The following is a 15544-nucleotide window of genomic DNA, read 5'->3' as shown; positions in this document are numbered from 1 at the left end:
CTCTGATATTCTAATTGCTTCATTTGCCCTTTACATATTTATGCACAGTCTATACCAAGGAGTTCAGATGCTTCCTATGAAGGAAAAACATTTGGTTCCCACACTAGTTCCATCATTCCTAATTTTTCCAGCTCATTTAACACCTTTTCTACTGTTTTCTGCATATTGAACACCAGTCTCATCTCAGCTGTGCTACTACAGCTACACTACATCTAACCTGAAAAAAGACCTTTTCCTTTTCAGGTCTTTCAGTTCATCCAACACCCCAAAATGAAAGGGGTTTTGCCCCCTTTGTATTTGTGCATGAAATAGCTTACTGCTATAGCACAGATACAGATGCCTTCTCCACTGAACAGAAGTGTAGGTTTTTCAGTGCTTGCATTCTTCTGGGGTTAGTGATGTCCATCTACCGAACTGCATGCTTCAAACACACAGCCAACACATAGGTATCAACACATTTCACTAATGTAAGATTTGTTTTCTAGTCAGCAAGATAGGAATGTTCCCTAAATACCATCTTACAGAAGTCTTACATGGTGTTCTGCACTAGAAGAGGTTCATTTGCAGAAGCCAAGCTTCTAAAAAAGTTGAGTAATCTCATCTTTTTACAGAAAGGTCCGAATAATTAGCTTTCCTTCAGCCACCAGCATGGAATCACAGACTGTTTTCTCACAGTGGCTTCTGTAATTTCTGAAGGGCAAACAGGGCTCCAAAGACTGAATCCATCTACCCAGTTCCAGTGGAGCACAGGGGAGGAAGGACACTGAAGTACACCTCCTGAAGAACACACTTCCAAGATCCATGAAAGTGTCCTACAGCACAGAGAAGTGGCAGCTCACCAAGTGAAAAAAACCTCACCTTTCCCTCCTCGCCCGCAACTCTATCAAGCCCTAAAACCTAAGGGCAGAACAATTAAAACACAAACATTTTGCCATTTTGCCCACTGTACTAGGTAGCACAGTACCACATACAAAGCCTTTTACAAGTAACATGCTTACTTTTTCCTTGGTGCCACTGTTCAGTCTCCTTCTCTACAGGAGTTAACTAAGTCATCTCCTGTAGCCAAAGCACCCTTTTTTCTTTCATGTTTCCACTTTCTAGATATAGCTTGCCTGGAAAAGTGGAACAGATATAAGCCAGCCTGATTTATTTTTAACTCTGTCACACCTTTATTATTAGACTAATACAAATTCAGAGTGGCAAGCTGACATTTCATGCAGATGAAGATATCTGAGGATGAAGCTACCTAAGAATCACCACGCTAGTCAGAGTCCGCAGGTATTGAACAGCTTTAGGGAAACTCAGTTAGAAGAAACTATTTGCACAACGCTCCAAGGCTTTGGGGTCATTGTATGTAAAAATATAAGACCACTAAACAAATTGGTTTGGGTTTTCTATATTTTCGTTATTACTTACATATTTTGAGACATAATGTGGGTTCAGCAAATGAAACCACTACTGAAGGGGTAAGAGAGCAGACCAAGCACTTTCACTCCTCCATATCTTGGCCCCATACCTACAAAAATAAACGGCTTGTGGACAGCTAACCTAAGGTCAGTAAAGCTTCCATTATTAAACAGTTGCAGCTGGTAGGGATTTCCTAATTCACTCCTTACAGGAGTCTATCAAATTACTTGTTTAAATTCATCCAGATCTGGAAATCAAGATACAGATTTTTAGGACAGCAACCACAGGGAACAAAAATAATACTGTACCACAAGACAAAATCCTAATTCAGGCTGTAAGTGAAATAACAGCAACACCTCCAGGAAACTATGTGCTTCCTACATATTCTTTTAGGCACAAAGCACATACACAAGTAGTCAAAAACTGAAAAGAAAGAACCACCAACCTTACACTGTCAATGTTGACCTATTTTGTTCAGGTCTAACAGCTCAAAAAGCTACAAATTTGGTGAAACAGGGATTGTAAAACTGTAACACTCCTCAATTACTTTGTTGGCCAGACAGGCAAACCTGTCATTTGACAACACATCATGATCCAAGATAGTAAACTTTATCACTCAGGGGTCATGAGAAAATGGCCACAGGTACAGCTTGCTAACCTTCACTAGGCAATTTTTCACAGTTATCACACAGAAAGCGTAAAAGCATAAAAGATAAATTATCTTCCAACTCCATTTAGTGTAACACAGGTAAAATTCTCTATGAAACCACTAAGTAACTGTTGTGTGTTCTTCAATACTGAAAGTCAAATCAGTAAAACTTCTCAGACTTCTATTAGATATTAGGAATTCTTCACTATGAGGGTGGCGATGCCCTGGCACAGGTTGCCCAGAGAAGCTGGGGCTGCCCCTGGATCCCTTGTAGTGTTCAGGGCCAGGTTGGATGGGGCTTTGGGCAACCTGGGCTAGTAGAGGATGTCCCTGACCACAGCAGGGGGATTGGAAATAGGTAGGAAGGCCCTTTCAACCCAAACCATTCTATGGCTTACGATCTTCTTCACCGCATCATACAACACACCTCTCCTTTTAGAGACTAACACATTATTTATCACCCTGCTCTGGCTTACCTTTTCTTGACACCCACCACTAACTCCATAAGCCCCTCCCTGCTTCATTTTTTACTTGATACAATATTTGCACTAATTCTTGAAGTCAAAGCCAGGAATTCCAGAGCTGAATCTGCATTTTCCCCAAACACAAGAACTCCATTTGGAGTTTTGCTCTTACCTGTGAGATAAGTGACACTTGACTGGGAGATTTTGGCTTGTGTTCATCTTCCATGTGTTAATCAGATGAGTATTTTCTGCACAGAAGTTTGAAGACCAGCTTAATTCACCTGAACTCTTGTAATAATGTTTTGTTCTAATGAAGTTCTGTGCTACATTCATTGCAGGGGCAAGTTTAAAGACTACACTCAGAGCTCGCTGGCTTCTTCCCTTAAGGATTTGAGAATTTTTCATCCCCTTTAAATGAAACCAAGACCTACATGAGGATGGTTTCAAGTGAAGTATGTCCAGCACCCCATGTGGAAATTCACAGCCCAACTGATACACAAATCTTGACAGTTTTGATATCAAAGCATGAACTCCATACAGAATCAAGTTTAGTGCAAAAACCTCTCATACCATTTCTTAAACTGGAGTCCATTATACTGCTGACAAAAGTTATCCCTGTATTGTCTAATGAGGTATTGATTAGGACAAATAAGTAGGCAGCTGAAGCTTCTATTGGTACTTGAAAATTATGAGCTGAAAGGAGGCTAAACTAGATCATCGCTGGCTCAAGTTGAAACAGGAAAAAGTTAGAGTGCTACGTACCCAGTTTCCTTCAGAACTGGACAGACACAGAACTCCTTAATATTATTCAAGGAGCCACAATTCTGTCTTACCTGGATTAGCTAGAGCATGGTGTTAACATAAAACAGGAACAGTTGTCATCCTGACAACTTCACTATGCAGTCAGCTGAAGAACTGATAATGTCAAACACCAAGTTCTCACAAATCCATTTGGTTAAATATGAGCTGGAAAAGCTTAGCCCCTAATTGAAGCATTTTACTGGGGCAAGTTGGTGCAACAGCACATCCTTACATTATTTAGCTTATTTCTGGTGAAAGTTTGTTCCTAGCAGGAGTAAGATTCCAGTGTTTATGCAACACCTGGCTGCCATTATATTCTTCTTTGTGCTGTGACCTAGCAGAAGTTTCAGATACCTTTCAGTTTCCTGATCACCAGGTTGTTTGCTTTTTTCCTTCCCTAGATCTTTGAGCAGCACAGATCTTTGACTGTGTAATTAAAGTCTTGCCAAAATAACTTGGCTTGAATCTATCATTGATAGATATTCCTGGCTGTTTGTGTGGCTCCGTACCCTCTTAGCTTATGGCCTGATCAATACTTCCCTATGGTTCCTTCCCTTCTCCTCCACATTTTGGAATTAGGTCTGACCATAGAGCAGTGTCAAGCACAAGAAATCACATGAACTCTGTGTACAAAGTTCCTATTCTTTCCATACCTGAAGCTGAAGTAACTGAACAGTTCAGTTCAGTGGACCACAGCATACCTATGTTTAAACTACACATTCCCCAGGAACTTTAAACCCAACAGCAAAATCAAGCAGTCAAAACCATCTCAGAGATGCCAAGCTCAGTAAAACAACTACAGAAGCAGCTGCACTGTTTCAAATTCACTGTCACTCTTAGAGCAGAATCATCAATAATTAGAGCAGCCAAGAGATTCACTGGTTTCTAGTAAAACAGAAAACACTTAAAACCAGAGCACAAAGAGATGGAACAGACTTTTTGGAAAAGCATACTAGGATCTGTGAAACTGCAGTGTGATACAAGGCCATAAATAAGGAATTCCTGATTAACTTCAAAAACAAGCTTGAGACTTCAGCAAAGTTCTCCTCCAGGCCTTTGTTTCTCAGTAGCACAATAATTTGGAGCCCAACTTCCCCAAGGACCAGGTTGCATGCTTCATATCATGTCCATATGTCATACCACTGGAGCCTCCTTGTTTGCTTACCCACACACACATTTAAGCACACCAGAGGATTGAGGCAACAGCACTCAGCACCTTGCAGAATCAAACCCTCAGCTAGTCATGTGCCTCAATAACTCGTTTGATGAGCAAGTTACAATACTAAGAAGAGAGGACCAGGAACAAGCAGTTGCTGTGCAATAGCAGGTCTCTTGTTTGAGACAAAGACACAAACATAACTTTGAGGTAGTCTATTAGTGATCCATTACTTGCTTTCTATTTTTGAGCATCTGTTTTATGGTTAAATAACTTCTACTCCCTCCCACATTCACATACATGCCAGTAAACATATTCCAAGTACAAACACATTTCTACCACAGTATTTTGTTTGCCAAAAGGCCATTAATAATAGTTACCTACTAAAAAGTCATAGCACTTCAGTCATTCACCTTCGGAGACATCCTGACTTGCAACGGTGTAAGACTGCTCAAAACACACACTTCAACATTATCTGACCCAAACCAAAATGGCAGTTTTAATATTTAAATCCTACTGTAGGCAACTGTAAGGAGCACAGTAGTGCAAGTCAGCCACAAAACAGAAGAATCCCCTGCAGAGTCAGCAATCCTGGTAACAGCCACACTGCATGTAGGGGAAGAATACATTTACAGGCAGAACCCCAACCAGTCTGTACTCAGTCACTTAACCAAAGGAGAGAACTGACCATCTCACCTCTGTGTTTTCTGTTCACCTTTGAACTTTGTTTTCCTCTTTTGTTTATTGTTTTGCTTAGTGGATTAATCACAATTCTTATCTGCTCCCATTTTAATTTTGAGTTGACAATAAGTATGAATTATACTTGATTTCTTCTTTATACTTTCAGCTGCTTTCCCTCTAACCCTTTGTCCCATTCCTCTTTTTCATTTCCACTTAATCTTTTTCAAATACCCAGGCCCAAGCCTCTGTAAGAGAAAGGCTACCCTAGCAATTTAAAGCATAATGAGCTTGAGTATTTGATGCAAATATTTAACTCCAAATTAACCTCCCAACCTGGGTAAGTAGAAATACGAGGAGCTGAGAAGCAAGTACTTCAGGCCAATGCTTTCCTTCCATTACCATGTGAAAATTGTCAGTGTAAACACTGTATATTTCTCTACAGCTTAGTTATCACTCCAATTTGTCAAGTAGTATCTGGTAGTGCCTCACACCCACTTTTCTCAAGTATAAATTACTACAGGAGGTAACTGGTAGTGCAGAAAGACAAATTAGCTTTTTCTATTTAAAACCAAACTGTTTTACAGCCATTTCTATAGCTGCTCTAAAGCTACATACTACAAAAGATCTCTTCCCTTAACCTCTGTGTTGTGCTGATGTCTTCTGATTATACCTTCTAGCATGAAAAACATCTTTATTCAAGCCTAGCATGGCACTACGCTTAAATTAGATGTTCAAGGGTAAAAAACAGAAACTTGTTCAAAAAAACACACAATAACCAAGATATTCCATAATCCTGGGGAAGATAGAAGTAATATTTGTTTTAGCTAAACTCAATTCTGTAGAGAAACAAATAATTCTTTAGGCAAGAAAATACTCTAACTTCAGATATGATTTTTTTTACTACACAGTTCATACACCTCCCATAGTCGATCCAGAACATTAATGGCAAAGCATAGTAATTACTCTGCATATAGGAAGACATAACCTAATCATCAGGACCAGAAGTATTCTCTTTACTAAAGGAAATAAAAGTATTACAAATACCTGAGAGAGGCAGAGCAGAATTTGGTTATAAACAGGAATCAATAGCACCAGTTTGAACCTGTTCGTTAACTGGTTTAATCTGTAAATGCTGAGGCAAACTCAGAAGCGAACATCTTTGTTGACATCTCTCAGCATAGAGGAGGATGTTGATTTTAAGGTTCTATTTGCTCTGTAAGCCCTGGATTTGCTCGTTTCAGACTACCCAGGGTATAAGTCATTCCTCAGTTTCCAGAGGTATGAGACTGGCTACGGATTTGTCCTTTTAAGAGATTTTTATAAGGACACCCAGTCTGCCCAACTCTTACTTGGCAATTCCTCTTATGCCAAATCAAAGTGTAGAATCAGTTGTAGTAAATCCTTATGCCAGACTAGCAGGACTTTGTCACATACATGATTTCATGGTTATGCTGAAAAATGTTCTATATGAGATTTAACTGACAACTTGGGGGGGTTTATGTGTTTTAACACAGAGAAAACACGACTGTGCAGTGGGCATTTTCATCAATTAATAAAAGCTTTGGGTAAGCCTTAGGTGAGATAGATAAAACCTCTGTCCACAAACTAAGAGATTAAATGAGTCTGCAAATCAGTTCTGATATTTAATATTCCATCTTTTCTATTTGTTTTGGCTAAAGACTTTGTCAACTTGAGCAATTTCTGCCCTACCTAAATGACAGGTCTAACTACAACACTTTATGACTTATTTCTCATTTGTCTGAAATAGCAAGAATGCCCCCTTTTGACAACTCCAAATATTTCCCCTATGAGGCCAGGAGAGGGAGTAGTAGGTTGCATTTTTCCCCAGAAAAATCAACACTCTGGATGGCAAGTATTATATTCAGCTCACCAGCAGACAAAGATAGCATCCTTCATGAATAGGATGAAATAATGTTAACTATTCTTTTTAGGAGACAATGGAAAATTGCGTTGTTGGAGTGGGGACAGGAAAAACTGCACTTGAGCAGAGCATCTGCCACAAAAAGTTTCAGACAATGACACATTGTAGCAAAAGTAACTTACACACTGATGGAAAGATGTGCACATGTCTACTCAGGTTAATCTGTACAAGCTCTGAACTCACACTGCTGGATGTACAACAAATCCACATCACCTGCAATCGTGTAACTGTGCAGATGCAGGCCAAAACATATTAAGGTCAGATAAAAATAGACCCTGCTGCTTTTCTGCCTCTATAAAGGAAGACAAAATAAGTATTTTTAGATTCCCATCAGAATTTTGACACTTGTCGTGCTGAAAGCAAAGGCTGTCTGCATGTACCTCAGCTTTGGGTTCATCCACTGTAAAACGTGAATCACACCTTGAAAGTTAACAAGGAATCTCAAAAATTCATCACCTGATCTTAAACAACTTGAATTCTTGTGTTGGAAAGCTAGTCTGTAAGTTCTCTAGGCAGACAGCGCTGAGTGACATGGTCTTCTAGAAAGTGACTCAGAGGAGGAAGAAAAATCCCCAATAGACCAAAAACTTACTTGTGTATTTTCCAGCTCTTCCAGAGGGTGATTATCTCAGCCAGAAAAACAAAAGGGAGAAAAACCCACAAATGAAGTCATAGAATGTATTAAGTAAGGTATTTCCGAGAGAGATAAACAACATTGTAGAAGGCACTAGTCATAAACCAGTTTATGGTTTTTCTTACCCACAACTCCGCAGAACCAAAAGCAGAACTTGCTTGCACTAGAAGATCTGTCTCTCCCGACCTCAGGCACTTGACTGATTGACAAGCTTAGAGAGAGATCTGTTAGGTGAGTCACCTGCAGAGACCAATGCCAGTCTCAATCTCTCACTCAAACTGTGAAGTGACCCTTCCTAAAGGATGCTGCTGAGTTTTGAATCTTAGTCCACAGTCCTGGATACTGTTTCTCTAGCTCAACCAAGAGGGTTTGGGATTTTTTTAAAAAAATTAAAACAACACAATGTGTAAGTTAACTTACAGCTGTCAAAAACAAACATCAAAATCCCACCGTTTACTCCTGAAGAAGCATCTCATGAAAAAAAAAAAAAAATAAAAATCTTTCTGAATCACAGAATCACACAGAATGTTAGGAGTTGGAAGGGACCTCAAAAGATCATCTAGTACAAGCCCCCTGCCAGAGCAGGATCACCCAGACTAAATCACACAGGAACACATCCAGGAGGAGTTTGAATGCCTCCAGAGAAGGAGGCTCCACAGCCTCTCTGGGCAGCCTGTCCCAGCACTCTGCCACCCTCACAGTGAAAAAGTTCCTCCTTACGTTCAGACGGAACATCCTGTGCCTCAGCTTGCACCCATTGGCCCTTGTCCTATTGCTGGCCAACATGAGCTTGGCTCCATCCTCCTGACTCTCACCCTTTACATGTTTATAAACATTAATAAGGTCACCCCTCAATTTCCTCTTCTCTGAGCTAAAGAGGGCCAGTTCCCTCAGCCCGTCCTCATAAGGAAGGTGTTCTACTCCATCTTGTTGGCCCTGCTCTGGGCTCTTTCATGGAGTTCTATGTCCTTCTTGAACCAAGGGGCCCAGAACTGGACACAATATTCCAGGTATCATCTCACCAGGGCAGAGTAGAGGGGGAGAAGGACCTCTCTTGACCTGCTAACCACACCCCTTCTAATACACCCCAGGATACCATTGGCCTTCTTAGCCACAAGGGCACACTGCTGGCTCATGGTCATCCCGCTGCCCACCAGGACACCCAGGTCCCTCTCACCTACGCTGCTCTCCAACAGGCCAGTCCCCAACCTATATTGGTACCTGGGGTTGTTCTTCCCCAGACGCAGCGATGGATGAGTGTGAGAAAAATAAATTTTGTTCACTTCAGGTTTCAGACCATCAAGTAAGTTTCCCCTAACAGCACTTAGGTCCTGGGTTTAGATCGCCCATTAGGGTCACTAAGGCTTGTTGCAATCCAACTACCATATTTTCAAAGAGCTGTATGGCTATTTAACCACATACTTTCCCTAAAGCTAAACTGTCTTAAATAAGACTCAGTGTGTCTAGCTACCCATGCAGCTCCTTGAGAATTCCCAAGGGACTACATTCAAGTTATATTCTCCCATCTTCTATGAAGTGAGAAGGGAGGAATCACCCTTCTCAAGGAATATTACTTGTAAATGAAGCTTTCATGCATTGCATTGACTACTCAAGAGACCACACCAGTTCCAGTCTTCACAGAGCTAGAGAGGTATTTAAGGTGGCTCCATTTAAACTGAGCAAGTTTGATTACCTATACAGATTTCCACCAGGTGGGAAGCCAGTTTGTCATTTTTCAGTTACAAGAGCTATAAAAATAGCAACGTGAAGAATAGGAAACTGGTTTGCAAACTGTCCCTCTGAACTCCCTGCAGTGCTATATCACTCACTGTTATTTACTTCAGTGTGATATGACTTAGCTCACATTGATATTTTTAACTGCATTTTGCACCCTGAATTTCTTCACAAACAATGCAATACATAACATGTTACCCACAGGAGGGAGTGTTCCAAAATAAAGGTCGCCTTACATAAAAAACCCCAAAAGCATCTTCAAGGAAATAGTCCTCATCACTCCATCTTTTGCTTTTACTTCCCATTTGACAGCAGCTAAAGGAGAAGCACCAAGTTTTCTGGGAGAATTTGAACAGTTCAGGTTCAAAGTGTAGCACTTCAGTCTGAACCTTGCTCCGTATCAAATCCAGTGCAAATTTAAGTAGGGTACTCAATTTTAGTGACTCTCACCCAGCACTTAATCTTTTGCTCCATAGATAGTTTTAAAATAGCCTTTCACCTTCCTTGTGTTACCCAGAATTTTAGCTGCCTGCTGAGCAGTCTGTGTGGTTTCTACTCCTGTTTTATGTTGCCAAAAAGTTTCATTTACTTTGTAAGTACAGGGGTAGAACACTTAAGTTTCCAATTTCCAAAAGAGGTCTGTAATCAGAGGCAATAATCACTTTATAAGAGAGTCAGAAAATTAATTTACATTGCTTCAGCCTTTTTCCTCCCACCTCCAAGGACATTCACCACTACACTCCTCTGACCACAGTTTTCATTATTAAGCAGCTTAGTGAGGATATTACTCTGATTTAGAGAATGTTTTACTGGAAGCAAGTTCCAAAGAGCCTCTTTTCCTACTACATTCAATGTGTTTAGCATTCACTATCAGCTCTGGGATTTACTGAGAACTCAGAAAAGTCTGTTCTCATTCTCCATCAAAGATTAAAAAATTTAGGGCTTTCTATAGTTACAATGAAGTGGTTTCTAGAAATCCCTTTATCAAGAATGAACTCTGCTTCACTGAAATTAGATTCTCCTTATCGTTATTTTAAAAATTCTCAAGATCATCTAGCCAGCATTAAAGGGATTCCACTAGTGACTATGCAACCAGCATTTTTCTATGCTCTGTCCTCTCCCAGGAAACTGGAGGCTTATCTGTTGCCAGCCAAGAAATATTCACTAGACTGAAAATCTACTGTATATTTATTGGAAAGCTGCAGGGCTGGAAGTAAAGACTGAATAGTGCTGAGGTTTCTTTTCTAATCTTTTCTAAGTTCTGCACTTCACATCAGCAGGCACTACTGAATGCTGTTAATTACAGGATGAAACTAGCAATATGAAAACCTATTTGTTCACTGTCTACATAGTCAAAGGTAATTAATACTTTTATCTTCCTACATGCTCTACTGATGAAGTACATGAAAGGAGAAATGGAATGAATCCACACATAGTTTAAAACAGCAATCTATAAAGTTACTGTCCAAGGAAAGAGGTATGTCTGTCTAGGCGTTAATCTCTTGCTTAGTGAGAAATACAGAAGGCTTTGACATGATTAAAAAGAAATACTGAGTTCCTGAGCTGCAGGGTACCAGTTCCTGATCTGTATATGGTCTCTCTTACACCCCAGTTTTAGGGAAAACCTCACTCAGAATTTACACTGACCTCATACTATTACAGGATAACAAGGTTTGCACAGCACAGTTACAGCCCAAGGATGTCGCAAGCACGTTCTTCCCCCAGCGGTGACTAACGAGGGGCGGGGAAGATACAGAGCTATTTAAGTGCCTCACCACTACTTCAGCTATCTTAAAATAGCACACTGTTTTCATACCCATGTTGATGCCACCAGAATTTTATTTATCAAGATGTATACAGTGCAACTCTAATCTCCTGAAGTGCCAGTTGTTTCCACAGGTGAAAACACAGTCACGTGAAGCTAAGCATTAAAGAACGACTTTTTGAGCACACACTTGTGGCACTACAGGAAAACATCCCCAAAGCTTAAAAAATGAGAGCATAATTAAAAACAACCTTGCAGAAATTAGTATTTCCTAAACACCTGAAATAAATATTCCTGTACAAAATAGCAGAGAACACCCACACCCAGAGATTTCTCTTTGAGACAAGCCATCACAGAAGGGGGTTACCATATCTAGTTATCGATCAAACAAGAACTTCTCAGGGAAAAGAGACTTTTCTTTGAAAGATGGAAAACTTATCTGGCAACAAATTCCTATTGAATCTATAGTTTTCCAAGATTATAACACCACAGTGTCTCCAAAAATTTCCACAGGGATCTTCCCTGTAAACACCTCCCTTTAATTACATTGCTGCAAACAGCAAGAAAAAGTAGTAAATTCTCAGACAAAAGTGAGGTATTTTTATTAAAAAGACCAAGCATAAAGTCTTTAGGAGGAACCTCATGTAGAGAAGGACAATGAAGGTGTAAGTGTTACTGCTAGATGCTCAGTAAGAATTTGTGAGGTCCCATAGACCATGGGCTTATTTGAAAAACTGCCTTTTCCTTCTCTTAGAGTAAAAAAACCCCTGAACACTCAAGTTACATCTATACCACCTAGAAGCCCTTTACATTCTTTACATTTTAATAGACTTTACGTTCCTGAGGATGAACCCTGTACTCAGGAACGCAGTTTCAGTGTTCCCCCAGACACTGAACACCTATCCCAGGCACTATAATCATTGAAGGCACTGTTTATTTTCATGTAAGTCTTACTCTCAGTTCCTAGTCCCATGGTTTTTACCCATAGCTGAGAACACACATAATAAGTGTGTTACAAAAATCAATACCATTAGAAACGGTTTTATATTTGCATGTGATGGTGATACTGCCCCAAGTTTATTTACTGGTCATCAAGCCCAGAGTGACTGGATATATAAATCCACCTACACAAACAGATCTGCAAGAGCTCCTGAGGGATACTCACACAAACTACACAACTGTAATCACTTTGTTCTGCAATGCTCTTTTTTCCAATTTTTCCAGCCCATTACTGTCACTCTCCCTTGCTTCATCTTCTTTTGCAGTGAGAAGTATTTTTTATGGACTTGTTTATAAGAGTCAGCATTACTTCCATGCTTGCCTTAGACACACCAATTCCCTGATTAGGCAGCTACCCAAACAGAAAAGAACTGTTTATGGGTTACTTGACCAGAAACAATCCCCATGAACAACGTGACCAGCAGCATACAAGTGCCAAAAATCACAAGACCCTCTAAAAGATGAGCTCTAGTTATATCTGTACTGATCTTTTCCAGCTCCTCTCCAACTCCTCTAAATAATATTTTTTCCTTCAGAAGAATATGGAAATAGGCTTCAGAGAAAAAAATAATCAATGCAGAGGTATAAACAGTTTTCATGTCACTTTCTCAAAGCTCTCATTCCCTTCAACATTCTGTAATAGTTCATTTAGCCCCTGTGATCTCTCTTTCATAATTACCCAGGAAAACTACTAAAATATCAAGTGAGAAACCCAAAATGGAAGCAAGCATACAGAGAACATCAGGAGATCGTCTTTAACTTTTGGTCCATCCATTGTGTCCCCCTCATTTCAGTAAAAGGAATAGGGAAACCCGTCTACAATGGGAAAATTGATACTGTGAAAACACAGGATTTTCCTTTGTAAGTCCATGAGGCAACAGGTTTTCATAGGAGCACAACCCCACCCCAAGATTATACACATCTGGATGTGCTGCCCACCCACATTGCTGTCAAAGCAGTAGTTAGGAAAAGGATCAATATAATTCACTTGTGATTTATATTAGGGCAGAATTGTTTATTTGGCTTACATGAGCTTTTGTTTCCCTTCAAGCAATGGGCTGTATCAAGACCTGGTTAAAAGCAATCACACCTACGAAGTCCCCAGTTTTGCCACTTGCCTCCAGCTAGAGGTGAACCTCTGCCTCCTCAAGCAGAGGAAACCAGCCAGATGAAGCTGGCCAACTGAGAGTTGCCTGCTATGGGCTCAAGTTTACAATCAAATCCACTATTTTTTGAAAACAGGACAGATGCTAAGTTTACCCACAAAGTTGAACAGAGCACTAACATGTAAAAAAAAAAACCACAAGAAAAAAAAACAACTTCAGCAAGGTCTTCCTACAAGGTTAATAGATATGAAAATTTCTCCCAATTCACCCAGAATCGAGGTGTTTCAGTAATTATCGGTATCCATTCCTCTCTTCAAAGTTCCCCTGCAAGCAGCAATCAGAATTATATACGATCTCTGCATGAAACTAATGAATTCATGACAAAGAAGACTCCTCGACATGATAAGAGATAGTGCATCAGGGGTATTAGCATCAGGCTTTAATGCCCAAAACCAGTCTCACAGCCACGTTCAAACTATAATGGAACTAGAACAAATACCAGTGGTACACATCAGCTGTCCAAGGCCGTGGGTCTCCATCTACCCCCCCTTCACCCCTCCCCACTCCCCCCCCCACCCCCCCCCCGGTAAAAAGTAAACAGCAATGCCAAGATAAAGCAGGTTTGTTCTCTTCCTCAGTCAAGAAGAAAGCAGTAAGTGTTACTGCTCTCCATATAAAGCTATTCGTGAACAAAGATAAAGCACATTCACCTGTAAAAAAAACTTCCATTCAGGCCAGTGAAAATGTTTTTTATACATTACCATGTTACACCTTTCAGCACTCCTATATGATAAATATACCTGTAAAATTAAGGTAGTACAGTACAAGGCAGGTATATCCCATTAAATTTGGGCAGTACCTCCCTGGCAATTATTTCTGACCCAAAGCTTAAAGATTTTGTTCTTTGAGGCATTAGTTAGGAAAGATCACTGGGCTTGTAATTTAACATTTTTCTCTAGAACAGTGCACTTCCCATTCAACTTTCCTCCCTGAAAGAAAAACACCTTAAGCATTAACTCCAACAGCAAAGAATTTTACATGCATAAAACCTTTGAAGGACACAAGAGTTCAAATGAAATCTTTAGAGAACCAAAACTTCTAGATTGTTTTTGGGAGATGCAAACACCCCAGAAACACATTCAAACTCCCTACCCAAGTTTCCCCCTTACACAAAAACACCCAAAGTTTGAAGCAACCTACACAATTCCATATGCCAAGCTGCTTATTCAAATACTAGCATGCCCAGACCTCATTAGGCAGACCCTTTGCTTGAGTTTAGGTCCCATCTGCACTGCAACATAAACATCCTCAGCATACTGTCACTGTGTCCAACACATGCTCTTGGAATCACAGGTTTTTCTTTCAAGGTCAGAGCAGACTGGTGTATAGGCAAAATGCATTAAGTGGAGAGGCACACAGTGGCTTTGGACATGGTGGCAACAGACACACAGCATAAGATAAAAAGCAAAAAATCCTTAACATCTTCCACCAGTGTCTCACTAGTTCCTAGATGTTTTAGGCTGTACCCCACTCCCACATGGCAGAATAGCAGGGTCCTTCAGATGACTGGCTCAGGTAATCAAAGTAGGAAACAGCTAGAAATAATACTGCCAAGCCATTAGAAGAGAACTGGTTGTAAATTTAAACACCATTTTGATTCATTAATCTCCAACAGCTAAAGACAAACCTAAAGCAAAATTAACACGATTGTCAACTAAGCACTCTTATCCTGTGGCTATTTTTTGGCCTGCTGAGAGAGAATGAGCTGATCAAAGACAGACACTTCATTGCGAGCAGCAAGATTAGTGCTGCTTCAGTGAGCTCACAGTTAGTTCCCATTAACTAACCTGTTTTAGAAGCTGGTAACGCCATAATTAATCTCAGCTTCAATTTGAAGCAAAAGCAAGGGAGTGACCCATCCATCTCCTGATGACATCGCACCTGCCCCACAAACCGGCACAGCTTTAAGTACAGTCTTTTGTAGTCATTGACCAGGTGAAGAGTTGTGACTAGTTTCACATGAAGCAGCACAAGCATTCAGGACTTCCTGGGCAAAGCGGAGCAGAGGTACTGCTTTGCTGGCTCAACATAAAGTACCAAGACTAAATCCCTACCAGGGACTGCAGTGAAGATGGGAGTCCGGTGTAGCTATCAGCATGAGGACCTAACAGCCGTTAGCAGCAAGCCAGCTGAGAAGGAAGTGCCC

Source organism: Gallinula chloropus (genome assembly GCF_964237585.1).
Source record: "Gallinula chloropus genome assembly, chromosome: 3".
NCBI classification, from domain to species: Eukaryota; Metazoa; Chordata; class Aves; order Gruiformes; family Rallidae; genus Gallinula; species Gallinula chloropus.
This window is presented reverse-complemented; position numbering follows the sequence as displayed.